The 6,845-nt window shown below is 39.7% G+C and overlaps 1 pseudogene; it reads right to left on the bottom strand.

The window, feature by feature from the left end:
* Positions 1 to 804: 804 nt before the first annotated feature.
* Positions 805 to 1,782, bottom strand: LOC101568587 (annotated as a pseudogene).
* Between the last annotated feature and the right edge of the window lie 5,063 nt (positions 1,783 to 6,845).

The following is a 6,845-nucleotide window of genomic DNA, read 5'->3' as shown; positions in this document are numbered from 1 at the left end:
TGAAGCTCAATTGCTTATGTTTTAGGGTAATAATTTCATTAAGCTTCTCTTCTGGAGGGTTAGCAACTTAAGTTTGCAGACCAAAAAATTAGAAAAAAAGTAGGGCTACAAGGATAGCCAACATTTTGGTCCTAGACCTTCAAGGTCAGTGAGGACTCAGGATATAAGAGAACCTGTATTGTAACATCCTATAACTCAGTGGTGTTCCAAATTTTCTGTTCAAGATTATGGGGCCACAGAAAAAAATGATCGATGATGTATAGGGTGCCTAAGGAGAGTCACCTAGAGAGAAAACATTCTCTGAGGCTTTTACAGAGAGCAAATTGGTCAAGCAATGGCCATGACTCATCCAGATGACTGACACTGACAAAAGATCTACAAACTGCTGTACAGGGTTTCAGGGTAAATCCTCAGAGGATTTGGCTGACCTTGTCAGATACAAAAGTTACATTTCTTGTTATATAGGTCTGGCTTTATCTTGGTCTTAACCATCCAGCAGAAAAGTATAAACATGAGGTATAAAAAGTAAAGCCATATTAATATGCAGAGCTGTAAAAGGCTCAGGTTAACAACTTCTGACATTGTCAGCCCTGTGGATAACCCACTACTATTATAATCTACTGGACTATAGTGGATTATTTTGCTGAATTCATGCACCTACAATATTTGAATGGCAATGGAATACCCATCTCTGACAAAACAACAAAAAAGGGGGATATAAGAGAAGGACTATTTTGTAGTCAATTTATACAGATTCATATGAACTAGATTTATAAAATATACATGACAATCAATGTCTCATATTCATTCATCAGAAGCTTTAATGAGTGCAGAATTCTCTTATATTTTCTGCAATCTCTAATATTTTCCAAAAGAGTTTCAGACATGCATGCTTCATACTCTCTCACCTTTAGGAATCTACTCCTCAAGATGCTTCTCCACAGCCCCTACGTGCATGGCAACCTTCCCTAGTAGACACCACAGGCTGCTTCCCGCTTTCTTTCTTCCTTCAGCTGTGGTCTACATGCCTAGTTGGTACTCCTGCTGCACAGCATCCAGACTAGCCATTGCCTCACTGAGGCCCTCATTCATGGCACACTCCAGCAAGTGCTTGTGCTCCTCCAAGGACTCCAGCTCTCAGGCACACTTCTTGTCCTCCTGCTTGACTTCCTTAACTTTTTGTGGTAAAGATCACCTAGCTTTTAAATTGTTCCTTCAGAGTTTTCATACTTCTTTTGCTTTCTGTTATCATTGTATTCAACTGGTCTAAGGTATCTTCCAAACCCATCTTCTTTTTAGAGCTTTATTAATTTCTTCATTTTCATTCAGGAGTTCCTTGAGAGGTACATAAACTGATGCCCTGTATTGGACAAGGCAGTTGGCACCAGATTCAGGATTGAACTTAATTTCAAAGTCATAACCTTTGGAATTCTCCATCCCTTTTGGGCTAACTTTCATTTTTTTAGCCATTGTGATACTCTACTAGTTGTGTTTCAATCGCCTCCTTGGTTCTGGCGTAACTTCTGTTCTTCATGCCACAACGGCTGATGTTCGGCCTCCAGGTCCTCAGTTAATTTATTGATGGTTTGTTGCAAGTTATGTATTTTCATGACTTATTCTCTCAGTGTCAGCAACTGAGTACTTCTGGTTCTCAACAATATTCTGTAGCTGAGTATTCCCCTGTTTTATTGTTTCACATCCTATTTCTGCTGTAGAAATTTCTTCATCAAGACTGCTCAGTTTCTGGTCAAGAATAGCTGAATGAGACTTCAAATTGTTCATGTATGATTGGTACTTTTGAGCATCTGCTTGTAAAGAAGTTTTCTGTTTCCTCAATGACTCTAGATTCAGTTCTTTTTCTCTTTCCTGTTCCAATCTTGCAATCTGCTCATTTAATGCTTTGTTTTCTTGTGGCTAATAATTCCAGCTTGGAAGCATCTACATTGTATAAATCCCTCATCTTACACTGCAGCTCTGTATTCATCTCTTCAAAGGTGTGGGTGCCAGTCGTGAAGCTCTGGTAGCATTTAATGATATAGCCCCAAAACAACATATGCATAATTCCATCTTAAGTTTCTTCTACTCAAGGTTGTCCATCATTAAATAAAGGTGAGCTTTCATTCAAGGTATTATGCATCTTCTTGCAGTCTGTTAGCCAAACAAAGGATTCCATGATGTGCAGCCAGCTGTGAGGGCCTCCCTCTGTGTACAAGGAGCTTTTGGACAGGGCAAAAGGATACCCAAGGTCTTTAAAAATTCTTGGTGGACAGTGAAATAGCTCAGCAAACTAAGTGCCTGCTTAAGCAAGCACAGGGACCGGGATTTAATCCCTGGCACTATATTCCATGATGGCCTCATCCCTAGGTGTGCTGAGCTGGCCAGCAAGACCTGACATGGTGGTGCACATCTGTAATCCCAGCACTGGGGAGGCTGAAAACAGGAGGATCACTATGAGTTTGAACTGTGTAGTGAGACCCTGTACCAAATACATAAAAATAAAAAGTAAAAATGAGATAAAATAATTCTTGGCACCTCTTCTTCCAATTTTGTGTCTGGAAGCTCATATGAAGGGCACAAGAAACCTTAAAGAAAAGTGATCTTCAATTCTTTGACAGATGGCCCTTGGAGAGATTTCATGAGTGTATGCCTAACCACTTTCTGTAAGAAACTGTCAGAGTTGCTGAATACACTGCTAAATGAATGCTTTGTCATTAAGTGATTACGGGCATTTGATTTTTTCCAAACTGGACAATATACCAAGTTGACTATTCTGGGATCCATGTCCACTGGTTCTTTACTGAATACAGAGACTTTTCTTTTAGAAGTTGGTTTGTATATACTCAGTTTGCCAAAGCTTGGTTTCTCTTTGGTTTGAGGGGTATGAAAGGCCTGGTTTACTCATTTTCAAGTATCTTAACTCCTGCATAGATAGGTGGCCAGCACCACCAAGGGCAAAGTGAACTGCGTTTTATGCTTATGACCTTCCTCCAGTTTCCTGGCAAGACCCAGAGGCCGAATTTCTATAAGGTGGGAACTGATCTTCAGAGACAATAGCAGTGGCCAAATCAAGTTGATGATCAACTTTTTTGGTTTTTTTTTCTAATAAATATTCTGTGACATTTCTCCATCCCAGTTATTTATGTCTTTTGTATTATGAAAAAGTCTGTTTTTTCATCATTTTTAAAATGGGCTGCTGCTAAGGAACATATATCTGATGTTTTAATTTTTGCTTTTCATACAGATATTACTAATGAACACTCAATAAATCATAGTAACTTTTTAAAAACATTATTCATTTATTTATTTGGTACAGGTTCTTACTACACAGCTCAGGCTTGTAGTGATCCTCCTGTCTCAGCCTCCTCAGTGCTGCAATTACAGGTGTGTGCCACCATGCTCTGTCTCAGGGGCCGGTAAGATGTGCCTGGGATTCTGGTATGCAGTACCAGGAATTGAACCTATGTCCTTGCACTTGCCAGGCAGGCACTTAGACCACTGAGCTATCTCCCCAGCTCCCCAGTAATAGTAACATGTATATAATCATATACATGTTATAATTATTCCATGTAAGTAATAATTTGGTTTTCAATAATGATTATTGCATTGAGAAAATGAATAGCACACCAGCAAGCAGGCACAGGGGCCATGGGTTCGATTCCCAGGCCTCCATGACAGCCCTACCCCCAGGGTGCACTGAGCCAGCAAATGAGACTGGACATGGTGGTGCATGCCTGTACCCCCAACTCTTGGGTGACTGTAAGCAGGCGCATCACTATGAGTCCAATCTAGTAGTGAAACCCTGTAGACCCTTCACTGAAAATACCAAAAAAAAAAAAAAGAGAGAGAAGAAAATGAAAAGCAGCCCTTTATATTCAGGAGTTGGCTGAATGTTACTAGCGAAACCTTGGTGACCTCTTACATAAATGCACACAATTTCTCAGAATAGCAACATGACAGTATGACCATTCTATGACCATCAGACAAAACAACTCTAACTATAATGAATACAAGAAAAAAATAAGACCTCTCCATATATACATACATCTAAATGTAGACAAAACATGAATAATGTCCAAGCCACAAAATGCCTAAAATATCTTGATTTTGGATAAAAATATATGGTTGCTCTATTTTTACTGCTTTCATTGCTAACATGGGTGTGGTTTCTCATCCTCTGAGACAAGATTTATTAAGATACCAAATCACAGGCCATATCTTTTTTAAAAAATGTATTTAGTACACAGTGTACAGGGTCTCACTACTCAAATCAGACTCATAGTCCTGTTTTTCAGCCTTCCAAGTACTGGGATTACAGGTATACACCACCACACCCAGTCTCAGTTGCTTTCTCAGCTCCCCCCAGGGACAGGGCTGGCATGGCAGGCTGGGGATCAAACTCCCAGCCCCTGCATCTGCCTAAGCAGGTGCTTTAATCCACTGAGCTATCTGGCCGGCCATAGGGCATATCTTCTATGAACATAAACTCATATACCTTAACCTTCCCCTAATTACTTGACATGAACTCAGATTACATAATTTATTTCTAATGTATTGTTTCTTTTTTTCCCTGTATTTTAGGGAAGGGTCTACAGGGTGTTCGGGGTCTCACTATTAGATCAGACTCATAGAGATTCTCCTGTTTACAGCCTCCCAAGTGCTAGGATTACAGGTGCGGCCACCATGCCCGGTCTCAGTCACCATCTCAGCGCGCCCTGGGGGTGGGTCCAGCATGGCAGGCCTGGGAATAGAATCCCTGGCCCCTGCGCCTACTTGCAGGTGCTTTAATCTGCTGAGCTATTTGGCTGGCTCTTCTAATACATTGTTTCTAAGAGATCCACAATTCTCTATGTATTTAATTCTCCAATAATGACTTCTCTTGTGGGATAAGGTTTAAATCCAAAATATTCAAACACAAGTATATTTCCAATGGTTGTTGTCTAGGTAACATTGACAATATAGTCATATCAACCTTAAAAAAAAACTTTTTTATGCTTTAAAAAATTGACCAGTTCCTTAAGTCTACAAACAATGTATGTACAAATATTGACTGCATGTATAGATTTATGGTGGTGGCACACAAATTTGCATGTCATAAAACTGAACACACTTGTGGGCTCATGCACACACACAGCAACCTAGACCAAGTTGGTGAACTGTACAGATGCTGATTTCCTAGTAACATTGCTTAGGACATTCGACTAGGGAGGAAAAGTACCTATAGGAGTTCTTCATATTATTTCTTACAACCACGTATTGGCTCCACAATTATTGTATGATAAAAAGGATTTAAATCTTATGTAACTACTGTCATCCTTATGATACAGTTTAGTGATAGTATAGTTATAAATATAAAAACACACCAAGAACTACATAATGACTACTACAACATAATTAGGTAGAAAGTATTAGGCACCATAAATGCATATAACAAGAAAGAGTAGTCTGTGTTTGAAAGTCAAGAAAGGCTTCCATGGACTGTAACATTAAAAGTGAAGGTTACCCAAGTGTGGTGGCACACGCCTATAATTTCAGCACTTGGGAGGCTGGCAGAGGCAGTACGATCACAGCAAATTTGAGGCCAACCTGGGTTACATAATGAACTCAAGGACAGCCTGCACCACACAGTGAGACTCTATCTCCATTCATCAATCAATCAATCAATCAATAAAACAAAGTGAAGGTAAGAATGATTAGGAAATGGGTAAACAAAAAAGGAGGTGAAAGAAAAACGTTCAGTTTTGAAAGAATGGTATCTCAAGACAGAAAAGAGTGATTATAAGGAATGTGACAGAAGGTAATGCTGGAGTAGTCTGACAACAGGTCATATCAGACCTTACAGACCATAACCACTTCATCATTTGTTAAGCAAGACAGTGCTGATATCATAGTTAAATTTTTTAAATTATTGTTTTCATTTTTAGGTGGAGAAGGACTTGGTGGGGAAGGATATCACAGAAAATAGCAAAGAAAAAAAAAAGGAAGCTATTGTAGGAGACAGATTAGAGATGGGGTTCTGGGAATCAGGTGGGGACAGTGTAAATAGGGAATGGATTCAGACTGGACAGACTTGATAATAATTTGAATATGAGATGCGGGCATCAAAAATTATTGTATATGCAAATTTGGGCATGGACATTGAAGTGTATGGAGAAGCTACAGTATTTTCAGGTGTCTTAGGAGTTTGCAGTGGGGGCACAACTGGAATGCAAGGGAGGTCTTGAGTAGGGCAGGAAATGGTTTGGTTCAATTCCAAAGCCAGGTTAAGAAGCCAGTGAGACTTGCAGCTGTAGAATTCAAGAAGACAAAGAACTATCTCCAACATGGAAAGAAAAAAATATATGGGCCAGAGGTAAAAGTGTGAAGTCTGTGGCATCCAGACAATCTTTAAAATTAAGAAGGTGTATGGTCATGAGAAGAAAGTAGGAAGAGAAAGAAAAGGCAAGTGACCCAGAGGAAACTCCTGGTGAATATTTATTGATCAAAGAAAGGAGAATGAGCTGGCAAGAATGTTGAAAAGAAGTAGTCAGAGAGGGACAGGAAATCCAAGAGGGATGGTGGGAAAAAGAAGGACAACAGAGTTGCAAAGAGGAAGTAGAAGCCCATGTTAAATGCTCTGCTGCCTCAAGTCCAAAGAGGCCTGGTGATAACCACTGGGTTCAGCAGTACAAATAGCATTTTTAACTGAGGTCAAGAGAGCTGGACATGGAGTAGACTGAAAAAAGTATGTCAAGCTGTGAGACCTTTGGGGGGCATGTAAGAAAAATTAATTGTGTTAAACACATGCACTGACTCCCTACAACAACATAGCCATTGTGTATCATAAATATGGACTAATAAGAAGTAAA

Source organism: Octodon degus, unplaced genomic scaffold, assembly GCF_000260255.1.
Source record: "Octodon degus isolate 3935 unplaced genomic scaffold, OctDeg1.0 scaffold00090, whole genome shotgun sequence".
Lineage (NCBI taxonomy): Eukaryota > Metazoa > Chordata > Mammalia > Rodentia > Octodontidae > Octodon > Octodon degus.
The sequence above is the reverse complement of the archived record's forward strand: the minus strand, read 5'-3'. Positions and strand labels throughout refer to the sequence as shown.